Source organism: Pleurodeles waltl, chromosome 4_2 (genome assembly GCF_031143425.1).
Source record: "Pleurodeles waltl isolate 20211129_DDA chromosome 4_2, aPleWal1.hap1.20221129, whole genome shotgun sequence".
In the NCBI taxonomy this organism is placed as follows: domain Eukaryota; kingdom Metazoa; phylum Chordata; class Amphibia; order Caudata; family Salamandridae; genus Pleurodeles; species Pleurodeles waltl.
This window is the reverse complement of record NC_090443.1, coordinates 39,957,273-39,970,006: the sequence shown is the minus strand read 5'-3', so window position 1 is coordinate 39,970,006 and position 12,734 is coordinate 39,957,273.

Below are 12,734 nucleotides of genomic sequence, written 5' to 3'. Positions count from 1 at the left end.
TGCCCTGTTCAGCCGTGCTTTGACATGGCGGTCTCTGCCCTGTTCAGCGGTGCTTTGACATGGCGGTCTTTGCCCTGTTCAGCGGTGCTTTGACATGTCGGTTCAGGACAGTTCAGCAGTGCTTTGCCATGGAGGTTCAGGACAGGTCAGCGGTGCTTTGCCATGGAGGTCTTTGCCCTGTTCAGCGGTGCTTTGACATGGCGGTCTTTGCCCTGTTCAGCGGTGCTTTGACATGGCGGTCTTTGCCCTGTTCAGCGGTGCTTTGACATGGCGGTTCAGGACAGTTCAGCGGAACTTTGCCATGGAGGTTCAGGACAGTTCAGCGGTGCTTTGCCATGGAGGTCTTTGCCCTGTTCAGCGGTGCTTTGACATGGCGGTCTCTGCCCTGTTCAGCGGTGTTTTGACATGGCGGCTTTGCCCTATTCAGCGGTGCTTTGACATGGCGGTTCAGAACAGTTCAGCGGTGCTTTGCCATGGAGGTCTTTGCCCTGTTCAGCGGTGCTTTGACATGGCAGTCTTTACCCTGTTCAGTGGTGCTTTGACATGGCAGTCTTTGCCCTGTTCAGTGGTGCTTTGACATGGCGGTCTTCGCCCTGTTCAGCGGTGCTTTGACATGGTGGTCTTTGCCCTGTTCAGCGGTGCTTTGACATGGCGGTTCAGGACAGTTCAGCGGTGCTTTGCCATGGAGGTTCAGGACAGTTCAGCGGTGCTTTGCCATGGAGGTCTTTGCCCTGTTCAGTGGTGCTTTGACATGGCGGTCTTTGCCCTGTTCAGCGGTGCTTTGACATGGCGGTCTTTGCCCTGTTCAGCGGTGCTTTGGCATGGCGGTCTTTGCCCTGTTCAGCGGTGCTTTGCCATGGCGGTCTTTGCCCTGTTCAGCGGTGCTTTGCCATGGCGGTTCAGGACAGTTCAGCTGTGCTTTGCCATGGAGGTTCAGGACAGTTCAGCGGTGCTTTGCCATGGAGGTCTTTGCCCTGTTCAGCGGTGCTTTGACATGGCGTTCTTTGCCCTGTTCAGCGGTGCTTTGACATGGCGGTCTTTGCCCTGTTCAGAGGTGCTTTGCCATGGTGGTCTTTGCCCTGTTCAGCGGTGCTTTGCCGTGGCGGTCTTTGCCCTGTTCAGCGGTGCTTTGACATGGCGGTTTTTGCCCTGTTCAGCGGTGCTTTGCCATGGCCGTCTTTGCCCTGTTCAGCAGTGCTTTGCCATGGCGGTCTTTGCCCTGTTCAGCGGTGCTTTGACATGGCGGTTCAGGACAGTTCAGCGGTGCTTTGCCATGGATGTTCAGGACAGTTCAGCGGTGCTTTGCCATGGAGGTCTTTGACCTGTTCAGCGGTGCTTTGACATGGCGGTCTTTGCCCTGTTCAGTGGTGCTTTGACATGGCGGTCTTTGCCCTGTTCAGCGGTGCTTTGCCATTGCGGTCTTTGCCCTGTTCAGCGGTACTTTGCCATGGTGGTCTTTGCCCTGTTCAGCAGTGCTTTGACATGGCGGTCTTTGCACTGTTCAGCGGTGCTTTGACATGGCGGTTCAGGACAGTTCAGCGGTGCTTTGCCATGGAGGTTCAGGACAGTTCAGCGGTGCTTTGCCATGGAGGTCTTTGCCCTGTTCAGCGGTGCTTTGACATGGCGGTCTCTGCCCTGTTCAGCAGTGCTTTGACATGGCGGTCTTTGCCCTGTTCAGCGGTGCTTTGACATGGCGGTTCAGGACAGTTCAGCAGTGCTTTGACATGGCGGTCTTTGCCCTGTTCAGCGGTGCTTTGACATGGCTGTCTTTGCCCTGTTCAGCGGTGCATCGACATGGCGGTTCAGGACAGTTCAGCGGTGCTTTGCCATGGAGGTTCAGGACAGTTCAGCAGTGCTTTGCCATGGAGGTCTTTGCCCTGTTCATTGGTGCTTTGACATGGCGGTCTTTGCCCTGTTCAGCGGTGCTTTGACATGGCGGTCTTTGCCCTGTTCAGCGGTGCTTTGACATGGCGGCCTTTGCCCTGTTCAGCGGTGCTTTGCCATGGCGCTCTTTGCCCTGTTCAGTGGTGCTTTGCCATGGCGGTCTTTGCCCTGTTCAGCGGTGCTTTGACATGGCGGTCTTTGCCCTGTTCAGTGGTGCTTTGCCATGGCGGTCTTTGCCCTGTTCAGCCGTGCTTTGCCATGGCGGTCTTTGCCCTGTTCAGCGGTGCTTTGACATGGCGGTTCAGGACAGTTCAGCGGTGCTTTGCCATGGAGGTTCAGGACAGTTCAGCGGTGCTTTGCCATGGAGGTCTTTGCCCTGTTCAGCGGTGCTTTGACATGGCGGTCTCTGCCCTGTTCAGCGGTGCTTTGACATGGCGGTCTTTGCCCTGTTCAGCGGTGCTTTGACATGGCGGTTCAGAACAGTTCAGCGGTGCTTTGCCATGGAGGTTCAGGACAGTTCAGCGGTGCTTTGCCATGGAGGTCTTTGCCCTGTTCAGCGGTGCTTTGACATGGCGGTCTTTGCCCTGTTCAGCGGTGCTTTGACATGGCGGTCTTTGCCCTGTTCAGTGGTGCTTTGACATGGCGGTCTTTGCCCTGTTCAGCGGTGCTTTGACATGGCGGTCTTTGCCCTCTTCAGCGGTGCTTTGACATGGCGGTTCAGGACAGTTCAGCGGTGCTTCGCCATGGAGGTTCAGGACAGTTCAGCTGTGCTTTGACATGGCGGTCTTTGCCCTGTTCAGTGGTGCTTTGACATGACGGTCTTTGCCCTGTTCAGCGGTGCTTTGACATGTCGGTCTTTGCCCCGTTCAGCGGTGCTTTGACATGGCGGTCTTTGCCCTGTTCAGCGGTGCTTTGACATGGCGGTTCAGGACAGTTCAGCGGTGCTTTGCCATGGAGGTTCAGGAGAGTTCAGCAGTGCTTTGCCATGGAGGTCTTTGCCCTGTTCAGCGGTGCTTTGACATGGCGTTCTTTGCCCTGTTCAACGGTGCTTTGACATGCCGGTCTTTGCCCTGTTCAGCGGTGCTTTGCCATGGTGGTCTTTGCCCTGTTCAGCGGTGCTTTGCCATGGCGGTCTTTGCCCTGTTCAGCGGTGCTTTGACATGGCGGTCTTTGCCCTGTTCAGTGGTGCTTTGCCATGGCGGTCTTTGACCTGTTCAGCGGTGCTTTGACATGGCGGTCTTTGCCCTGTTCAGTGGTGCTTTGACATGGCGGTCTTTGCCCTGTTCAGCGGTGCTTTGACATGGCGGTCTTTGCCCTGTTCAGCGGTGCTTTGACATGGCGGTCTTTGCCCTGTTCAGTGGTGCTTTGACATGGCGGTCTTTGCCCTGTTCAGCGGTGCTTTGACATGGCGGTCTTTGCCCTGTTCAGCGGTGCTTTGACATGGAGGTTCAGGATAGTTCAGCGGTGCTTTGCCAAGGAGGTTCAGGACAGTTCAGCGGTGCTTTGCCATGGAGGTCTTTGCCCTGTTCAGTGGTGCTTTGACATGGCGGTCTTTGCCCTGTTCAACGGTGCTTTGACATGGCGGTCTTTGCCCTGTTCAGCGGTGCTTTGATATGGCGGTCTTTGCTCTGTTCAGCGGTGCTTTGACATGGCGGTTTAGGACAGTTCAGCGGTGCTTTGCCATGGAGGTTCAGGACAGATCAGCAGTGCTTTGCCATGGAGGTCTTTGCCCTGTTCAGCGGTGCTTTGACATGGCGTTCTTTGCCCTGTTCAGCGGTGCTTTGACATGGCGGTCTTTGCCCTGTTCAGTGGTGCTTTGCCATGGTGGTCTTTGCCCTGTTCAGCGGTGCTTTGCCGTGGCGGTCTTTGCCCTGTTCAGCGGTTCTTTGACATGGCGGTATTTGCCCTGTTCAGCGGTGCTTTGCCATGGCGGTCTTTGCCCTGTTCAGCGGTGCATTGACATGGCGGTTCAGGACAGTTCAGCGGTGCTTTGCCATGGAGGTTCAGGACAGTTCAGCGGTGCTTTGCCATGGAGGTCTTTGCCCTGTTCAGTGGTGCTTTGACATGGCGGCCTTTGCCCTGTTCAGCGGTGCTTTGCCATGGCGCTCTTTGCCTTGTTCAGCGGTGCTTTGCCATGGCGGTCTTTGCCCTGTTCAGCGGTGCTTTGACATGGCGGTCTTTGCCCTGTTCAGCGGTGCTTTGCCATGGCGGTCTTTGCCCTGTTCAGCGGTGCTTTGACATGGCAGACTTTGCCCTGTTCAGCGGTGCTTTGACATGGCGGTTCAGGACAGTTCAGCGGTGCTTTGCCATGGAGGTTCAGGACAGTTCAGCGGTGCGTTGCCATGGAGGTCTTTGCCCTGTTCAGAGGTGCTTTGACATGGCAGTCTCTGCCCTGTTCAGCGGTGCTTTGACATGGCGGTCTTTGCCCTGTTCAGTGGTGCTTTGACATGGCGGTTCGGAACAGTTCAGCGGTGCTTTGCCATGGAGGTTCAGGACAGTTCAGCGGTGCTTTGCCATGGAGGTCTTTGCCCTGTTCAGCGGTGCTTTGACATGGCGGTCTTTGCCCTGTTCAGCGGTGCTTTGACATGGCGGTCTTTGCCCTGTTCAGTGGTGCTTTGACATGGCGGTCTTTGCCCTGTTCAGCGGTGCTTTGACATGGCGGTCTTTGCCCTGTTCAGCGGTGCTTTGCCATGGAGGTCTTTGCCCTGTTCAGCGGTGCTTTGACATGGCGGTCTTTGCCCTGTTCAGCGGTGCTTTGACATGGCGGTCTTTGCCCTGTTCAGCGGTGCTTTGACATGGCGGTCTTTGCCCTGTTCAGCGGTGCTTTGACATGGCGGTCTTTGCCCTGTTCAGCGGTGCTTTGACATGGCGGTCTTTGCCCTGTTCAGCGGTGCTTTGACATGGCGGTTTAGGACAGTTCAGCAGTGCTTTGCCATGGAGGTCTTTGTCCTGTTCAGCGGTACTTTGACATGGCGTTCTTTGCCCTGTTCAGCGGTGCTTTGACATGGCGGTCTTTGCCCTGTTCAGCGGTGGTTTGCCATGGCGGTCTTTGCCCTGTTCAGCGGTGCTTTGACATGGCGGTCTTTGCCCTGTTAAGCGGTGCTTTGCCATGGCGGTCTTTGCCCTGTTCAGCAATGCTTTGCCATGGCGGTCGTTGCCCTGTTCAGCGGTGCTTTGACATGGCGGTTCAGGACAGTTCAGCGGTGCTTTGCCATGGAGGTTCAGGACAGTTCAGCGGTGCTTTGCCATGGAGGTCTTTGCCCTGTTCAGCGGTGCATTGACATGGCGGTCTCTGCCCTGTTCAGCGGTGCTTTGACATGGCGGTCTTTGCTCTGTTCAGCGGTGCTTTGACATGGCGGTTCAGGACAGTTTAGCGGTGCTTTGACATGGAGGGTCAGGACAGTTCAGCGGTGTTTTGCCATGGAGGTCTTTGCCCTGTTCAGCGGTGCTTTGACATGGCGGTCTTTGCCCTGTTCAGCGGTGCTTTACATGGCGGTCTTTGCCCTGTTCAGCGGTGCTTTGACATGGCGGTTCAGGACAGTTCAGCGGTGCTTTGCCATGGAGGTTCAGGACAGTTCAGCGGTGCTTTGCCATGGAGGTCTTTGCCCTGTTCAGCGGTGCTTTGACATGGCGGTCTCTGCCCTGTTCAGCGGTGCTTTGACATGGCGGTCTTTGCCCTGTTCAGCGGTGCTCTGACATGGCGGTTCAGAACAGTTCAGCGGTGCTTTGCCATGGAGGTTCAGGACAGTTCAGCAGTGCTTTGCCATGGAGGTCTTTGCCCTGTTCAGCGGTGCTTTGACATGGCGGTCTTTGCCCTGTTCAGCGGTGCTTTGACATGGCGGTCTTTGCCCTGTTCAGTGGTGCTTTGACATGGCGGTCTTTGCCCTGTTCAGCGGTGCTTTGACATGGCGGTCTTTGCCCTGTTCAGCGGTGCTTTGACATGGCGGTTCAGGACAGTTCAGCGGTGCTTTGCCATGGAGGTTCAGGACAGTTCAGCGGTGCTTTGCCATGGAGGTCTTTGCCCTGTTCAGTGGTGCTTTGACATGGCGGTCTTTGCCCTGTTCAGCGGTGCTTTGACATGGCGGTCTTTGCCCTGTTCAGCGGTGCTTTGACATGGCGGTCTTTGCCCTGTTCAGCGGTGCTTTGACATGGCGGTCTTTGCCCTGTTCAGCGGTGCTTTGCCATAGCGCTCTTTGCCCTGTTCAGCAGTGCTTTGACATGGCGGTTCAGGACAGTTCAGCTGTGCTTTGCCATGGAGGTTCAGGACAGTTCAGCGGTGCTTTGCCATGGAGGTCTTTGCCCTGTTCAGCGGTGCTTTGCATGGCGTTCTTTGCCCTGTTCAGCGGTGCTTTGACATGGTGGTCTTTGCCCTGTTCAGCGGTGCTTTGCCATGGTGGTCTTTGCCCTGTTCAGCGGTGCTTTGACATGGCGGTCTTTGCCCTGTTCAGCGGTGCTTTGCCATGGCGGTCTTTGCCCTGTTCAGCAGTGCTTTGCCATGGCGGTCTTTGCCCTGTTCAGCGGTGCTTTGACATGGCGGTTCAGGACAGTTCAGCGGTGCTTTGCCATGGAGGTTCAGGACAGTTCAGCGTTGCTTTGCCATGGAGGTCTTTGCCCTGTTGAGCGGTGCTTTGACATGGCGGTCTCTGCCCTGTTCAGCGGGGCTTTGACATGGCGGTCTTTGCCCTGTTCAGCGGTGCTTTGACATGGCGGTTCAGGACAGTTCAGCGGTGCTTTGCCATGGAGGTTCAGGACAGTTCAGCGGTGCTTTGCCATGGAGGTCTTTGCCCTGTTCAGCGGTGCTTTGACATGGCGGTCTTTGCCCTGTTCAGCGGTGCTTTGACATGGCGGTCTTTGCCCTGTTCAGTGGTGCTTTGACATGGCGGTCTTTGCCCTGTTCAGCGGTGCTTTGAGATGGCGGTCTTTGCCCTGTTCAGCGGTGCTTTGACATGGCGGTTCAGGACAGTTCAGCGGTGCTTTGCCATGGAGGGTCAGGACAGTTCAGCGGTGCTTTACCATGGAGGTCTTTGCCCTGTTCAGTGGTGCTTTGACATGGTGGTCTTTGCCCTGTTCAGCGGTGCTTTGACATGGCGGTCTTTGCCCTGTTCAGCGGTGCTTTGACATGGCGGTCTTTGCCCTGTTCAGCGGTGCCTTGACATGGCGGTTCAGGACAGTTCAGTGGTGCTTTGCCATGGAGGTTCAGGACAGTTCAGCGGTGCTTTGCCATGGAGGTCTTTGCCCTGTTCAGTGGTGGTTTGACATGGCGGTCTTTGCCCTGTTCAACGGTGCTTTCACATGGCGGTCTTTGCCCTGTTCAGCGGTGCTTTGACATGGCGGTTCAGGACAGTTCAGTGGTGCTTTGCCATGGAGGTTCAGGACAGTTCAGCGGTGCTTTGCCATGGAGGTCTTTGCCCTGTTCAGTGGTGGTTTGACATGGCGGTCTTTGCCCTGTTCAACGGTGCTTTCACATGGCGGTCTTTGCCCTGTTCAGCGGTGCTTTGACATGGCGGTCTTTGCCCTGTTCAGCGGTGCTTTGACATGGCGGTCTTTGACCTGTTCAGCTGTGCTTTGACATGGCGGTCTTTGCCCTGCTCAGCCGTGCTTTGACATGGCGGTCTTTGCCCTGTTCAGCGGTGCTTTGACATGGCGGTTCAGGACAGTTCAGCAGTGGTTTGCCATGGAGGTTCAGGACAGTTCAGCGGTGCTTTGCCATGGAGGTCTTTGCCCTGTTCAGCGGTGCTTTGACATGGCGTTCTTTGCCCTGTTCAGCGGTGCTTTGACATGGCGGTCTTTGCCCTGTTCAGCGGTGCTTTGCCATGGTGGTCTTTGCCCTGTTCAGCGGTGTTTTGCCATGGCGGTCTTTGCCCTGTTCAGCGGTGCTTTGACATGGCGGTCTTTGCCCTGTTCAGCGGTGCTTTGCCATGGCGGTCTTTGCCCTGTTCAGCAGTGCTTTGCCATGGCGGTCTTTGCCCTGTTCAGCGGTGCTTTGACATGGCGGTTCAGGACAGTTCAGCGGTGCTTTGCCATGGAGGTTCAGGACAGTTCAGCAGTGCTTTGCCATGGAGGTCTTTGCCCGGTTCAGCCGTGCTTTGACATGGCGGTCTCTGCCCTGTTCAGCGGTGCTTTGACATGGCGGTCTTTGCCCTGTTCAGCGGTGCTTTGACATGACGGTTCAGGACAGTTCAGCAGTGCTTTGCCATGGAGGTTCAGGACAGGTCAGCGGTGCTTTGCCATGGAGGTCTTTGCCCTGTTCAGCGGTGCTTTGACATGGCGGTCTTTGCCCTGTTCAGCGGTGCTTTGACATGGCGGTCTTTGCCCTGTTCAGCGGTGCTTTGACATGGCGGTTCAGGACAGTTCAGCGGAACTTTGCCATGGAGGTTCAGGACAGTTCAGCGGTGCTTTGCCATGGAGGTCTTTGCCCTCTTCAGCGGTGCTTTGACATGGCGGTCTCTGCCCTGTTCAGCGGTGCTTTGACATGGCGGCTTTGCCCTATTCAGCGGTGCTTTGACATGGCGGTTCAGAACAGTTCAGCGGTGCTTTGCCATGGAGGTCTTTGCCCTGTTCAGCGGTGCTTTGACATGGCAGTCTTTACCCTGTTCAGTGGTGCTTTGACATGGCAGTCTTTGCCCTGTTCAGTGGTGCTTTGACATGGCGGTCTTCGCCCTGTTCAGCGGTGCTTTGACATGGTGGTCTTTGCCCTGTTCAGCGGTGCTTTGACATGGCGGTTCAGGACAGTTCAGCAGTGCTTTGCCATGGAGGTTCAGGACAGTTCAGCGGTGCTTTGCCATGGAGGTCTTTGCCCTGTTCAGTGGTGCTTTGACATGGCGGTCTTTGCCCTGTTCAGCGGTGCTTTGACATGGCGGTCTTTGCCCTGTTCAGCGGTGCTTTGACATGGCGGTCTTTGCCCTGTTCAGCGGTGCTTTGCCATGGCGGTCTTTGCCCTGTTCAGCGGTGCTTTGCCATGGCGGTTCAGGACAGTTCAGCTGTGCTTTGCCATGGAGGTTCAGGACAGTTCAGCGGTGCTTTGCCATGGAGGTCTTTGCCCTGTTCAGCGGTGCTTTGACATGGCAGTCTTTACCCTGTTCAGTGGTGCTTTGACATGGCAGTCTTTGCCCTGTTCAGTGGTGCTTTGACATGGCGGTCTTCGCCCTGTTCAGCGGTGCTTTGACATGGTGGTCTTTGCCCTGTTCAGCGGTGCTTTGACATGGCGGTTCAGGACAGTTCAGCAGTGCTTTGCCATGGAGGTTCAGGACAGTTCAGCGGTGCTTTGCCATGGAGGTCTTTGCCCTGTTCAGTGGTGCTTTGACATGGCGGTCTTTGCCCTGTTCAGCGGTGCTTTGACATGGCGGTTTTTGCCCTGTTCAGCGGTGCTTTGCCATGGCCGTCTTTGCCCTGTTCAGCAGTGCTTTGCCATGGCGGTCTTTGCCCTGTTCAGCGGTGCTTTGACATGGCGGTTCAGGACAGTTCAGCGGTGCTTTGCCATGGAGGTTCAGGACAGTTCAGCGGTGCTTTGCCATGGAGGTCTTTGACCTGTTCAGCGGTGCTTTGACATGGCGGTCTTTGCCCTGTTCAGTGGTGCTTTGACATGGCGGTCTTTGCCCTGTTCAGCGGTGCTTTGCCATTGCGGTCTTTGCCCTGTTCAGCGGTACTTTGCCATGGTGGTCTTTGCCCTGTTCAGCAGTGCTTTGACATGGCGGTCTTTGCACTGTTCAGCGGTGCTTTGACATGGCGGTTCAGGACAGTTCAGCGGTGCTTTGCCATGGAGGTTCAGGACAGTTCAGCGGTGCTTTGCCATGGAGGTCTTTGCCCTGTTCAGCGTTGCTTTGACATGGCGGTCTCTGCCCTGTTCAGCAGTGCTTTGACATGGCGGTCTTTGCCCTGTTCAGCGGTGCTTTGACATGGCGGTTCAGGACAGTTCAGCGGTGCTTTGACATGGCGGTCTTTGCCCTGTTCAGCGGTGCTTTGACATGGCTGTCTTTGCCCTGTTCAGCGGTGCATCGACATGGCGGTTCAGGACAGTTCAGCGGTGCTTTGCCATGGAGGTTCAGGACAGTTCAGCAGTGCTTTGCCATGGAGGTCTTTGCCCTGTTCATTGGTGCTTTGACATGGCGGTCTTTGCCCTGTTCAGCGGTGCTTTGACATGGCGGTCTTTGCCCTGTTCAGCGGTGCTTTGACATGGCGGCCTTTGCCCTGTTCAGCGGTGCTTTGCCATGGCGCTCTTTGCCCTGTTCAGTGGTGCTTTGCCATGGCGGTCTTTGCCCTGTTCAGCGGTGCTTTGACATGGCGGTCTTTGCCCTGTTCAGTGGTGCTTTGCCATGGCGGTCTTTGCCCTGTTCAGCCGTGCTTTGCCATGGCGGTCTTTGCCCTGTTCAGCGGTGCTTTGACATGGCGGTTCAGGACAGTTCAGCGGTGCTTTGCCATGGAGGTTCAGGACAGTTCAGCGGTGCTTTGCCATGGAGGTCTTTGCCCTGTTCAGCGGTGCTTTGACATGGCGGTCTCTGCCCTGTTCAGCGGTGCTTTGACATGGCGGTCTTTGCCCTGTTCAGCGGTGCTTTGACATGGCGGTTCAGAACAGTTCAGCGGTGCTTTGCCATGGAGGTTCAGGACAGTTCAGCGGTGCTTTGCCATGGAGGTCTTTGCCCTGTTCAGCGGTGCTTTGACATGGCGGTCTTTGCCCTGTTCAGCGGTGCTTTGACATGGCGGTCTTTGCCCTGTTCAGTGGTGCTTTGACATGGCGGTCTTTGCCCTGTTCAGCGGTGCTTTGACATGGCGGTCTTTGCCCTCTTCAGCGGTGCTTTGACATGGCGGTTCAGGACAGTTCAGCAGTGCTTCGCCATGGAGGTTCAGGACAGTTCAGCTGTGCTTTGACATGGCGGTCTTTGCCCTGTTCAGTGGTGCTTTGACATGACGGTCTTTGCCCTGTTCAGCGGTGCTTTGACATGGCGGTCTTTGCCCCGTTCAGCGGTGCTTTGACATGGCGGTCTTTGCCCTGTTCAGCGGTGCTTTGACACGGCGGTTCAGGACAGTTCAGCGGTGCTTTGCCATGGAGATTCAGGAGAGTTCAGCAGTGCTTTGCCATGGAGGTCTTTGCCCTGTTCAGCGGTGCTTTGACATGGCGTTCTTTGCCCTGTTCGACGGTGCTTTGACATGCCGGTCTTTGCCCTGTTCAGCGGTGCTTTGCCATGGTGGTCTTTGCCCTGTTCAGCGGTGCTTTGCCATGGCGGTCTTTGCCCTGTTCAGCGGTGCTTTGACATGGCGGTCTTTGCCCTGTTCAGTGGTGCTTTGCCATGGCGGTCTTTGACCTGTTCAGCGGTGCTTTGACATGGCGGTCTTTGCCCTGTTCAGTGGTGCTTTGACTTGGCGGTCTTTGCCCTGTTCAGCGGTGCTTTGACATGGCGGTCTTTGCCCTGTTCAGCGGTGCTTTGACATGGCGGTCTTTGCCCTGTTCAGTGGTGCTTTGACATGGCGGTCTTTGCCCTGTTCAGCGGTGCTTTGACATGGCGGTCTTTGCCCTGTTCAGCGGTGCTTTGACATGGCGGTTCAGGACAGTTCAGCGGTGCTTTGCCAAGGAGGTTCAGGACAGTTCAGCGGTGCTTTGCCATGGAGGTCTTTGCCCTGTTCAGTGGTGCTTTGACATGGCGGTCTTTGCCCTGTTCAGCGGTGCTTTGACATGGCGGTCTTTGCCCTGTTCAGCGGTGCTTTGACATGGCGGTTTAGGACAGTTCAGCGGTGCTTTGCCATGGAGGTTCAGGACAGATCAGCAGTGCTTTGCCATGGAGGTCTGTGCCCTGTTCAGCGGTGCTTTGACATGGCGTTCTTTGCCCTGTTCAGCGGTGCTTTGACATGGCGGTCTTTGCCCTGTTCAGCGGTGCTTTGCCGTGGCGGTCTTTGCCCTGTTCAGCGGTTCTTTGACATGGCGGTCTTTGCCATGTTCAGCGGTGCTTTGCCATGGCGGTCTTTGCCCTGTTCAGCGGTGCATTGACATGGCGGTTCAGGACAGTTCAGCGGTGCTTTGCCATGGAGGTTCAGGACAGTTCAGCGGTGCTTTGCCATGGAGGTCTTTGCCCTGTTCAGTGGTGCTTTGACATGGCGGTCTTTGCCCTGTTCAGCGGTCTTTGTCCTGTTCAGCGGTGCTTTGACATGGCGGTCTTTGCCCTGTTCAGCGGTGCTTTGACATGGCGGTCTTTGCCCTGTTCAGCGGTGCTTTGACATGGCGGTTCAGGACAGTTCAGCGGTGCTTTGCCATGGAGGTTCAGGACAGTTCAGCGGTGCTTTGCCATGGAGGTCTTTGCCCTGTTCAGCGGTGCTTTGACATGGCGGTCTTTGCCCTGTTCAGCGGTGCTTTGACATGGCGGTTCAGGACAGTTCAGCGGTGCTTTGCCATGGAGGTTCAGGACAGTTCAGCGGTGCTTTGCCATGGAGGTCTTTGCCCTGTTCAGCGGTGCTTTGACATGGCGGTCATTGCCCTGTTCAGTGGTGCTTTACCATGGCGGTCTTTGCCCTGTTCAGCAGTGCTTTGCCATGGCGGTCTTTGCCCTGTTCAGCGGTGCTTTGACATGGCGGTCTTTGCCCTGTTCAGTGGTGCTTTGACATGGCGGTCTTTGCCCTGTTCAGCGGTGCTTTGCCATGGCGGTCTTTGCCCTGTTCAGCGGTGCTTTGCCATGGTGGTCTTTGCCCTGTTCAGCAGTGCTTTTACATGGCGGTCTTTGCACTGTTCAGCGGTGCTTTGACATGGCGGTTCAGGACAGTTCAGCGGTGCTTTGCCATGGAGGTTCAGGACAGTTCAGCGGTGCTTTGCCATGGAGGTCTTTGCCCTGTTCAGCGGTGCTTTGACATGGCGGTCTCTGCCCTGT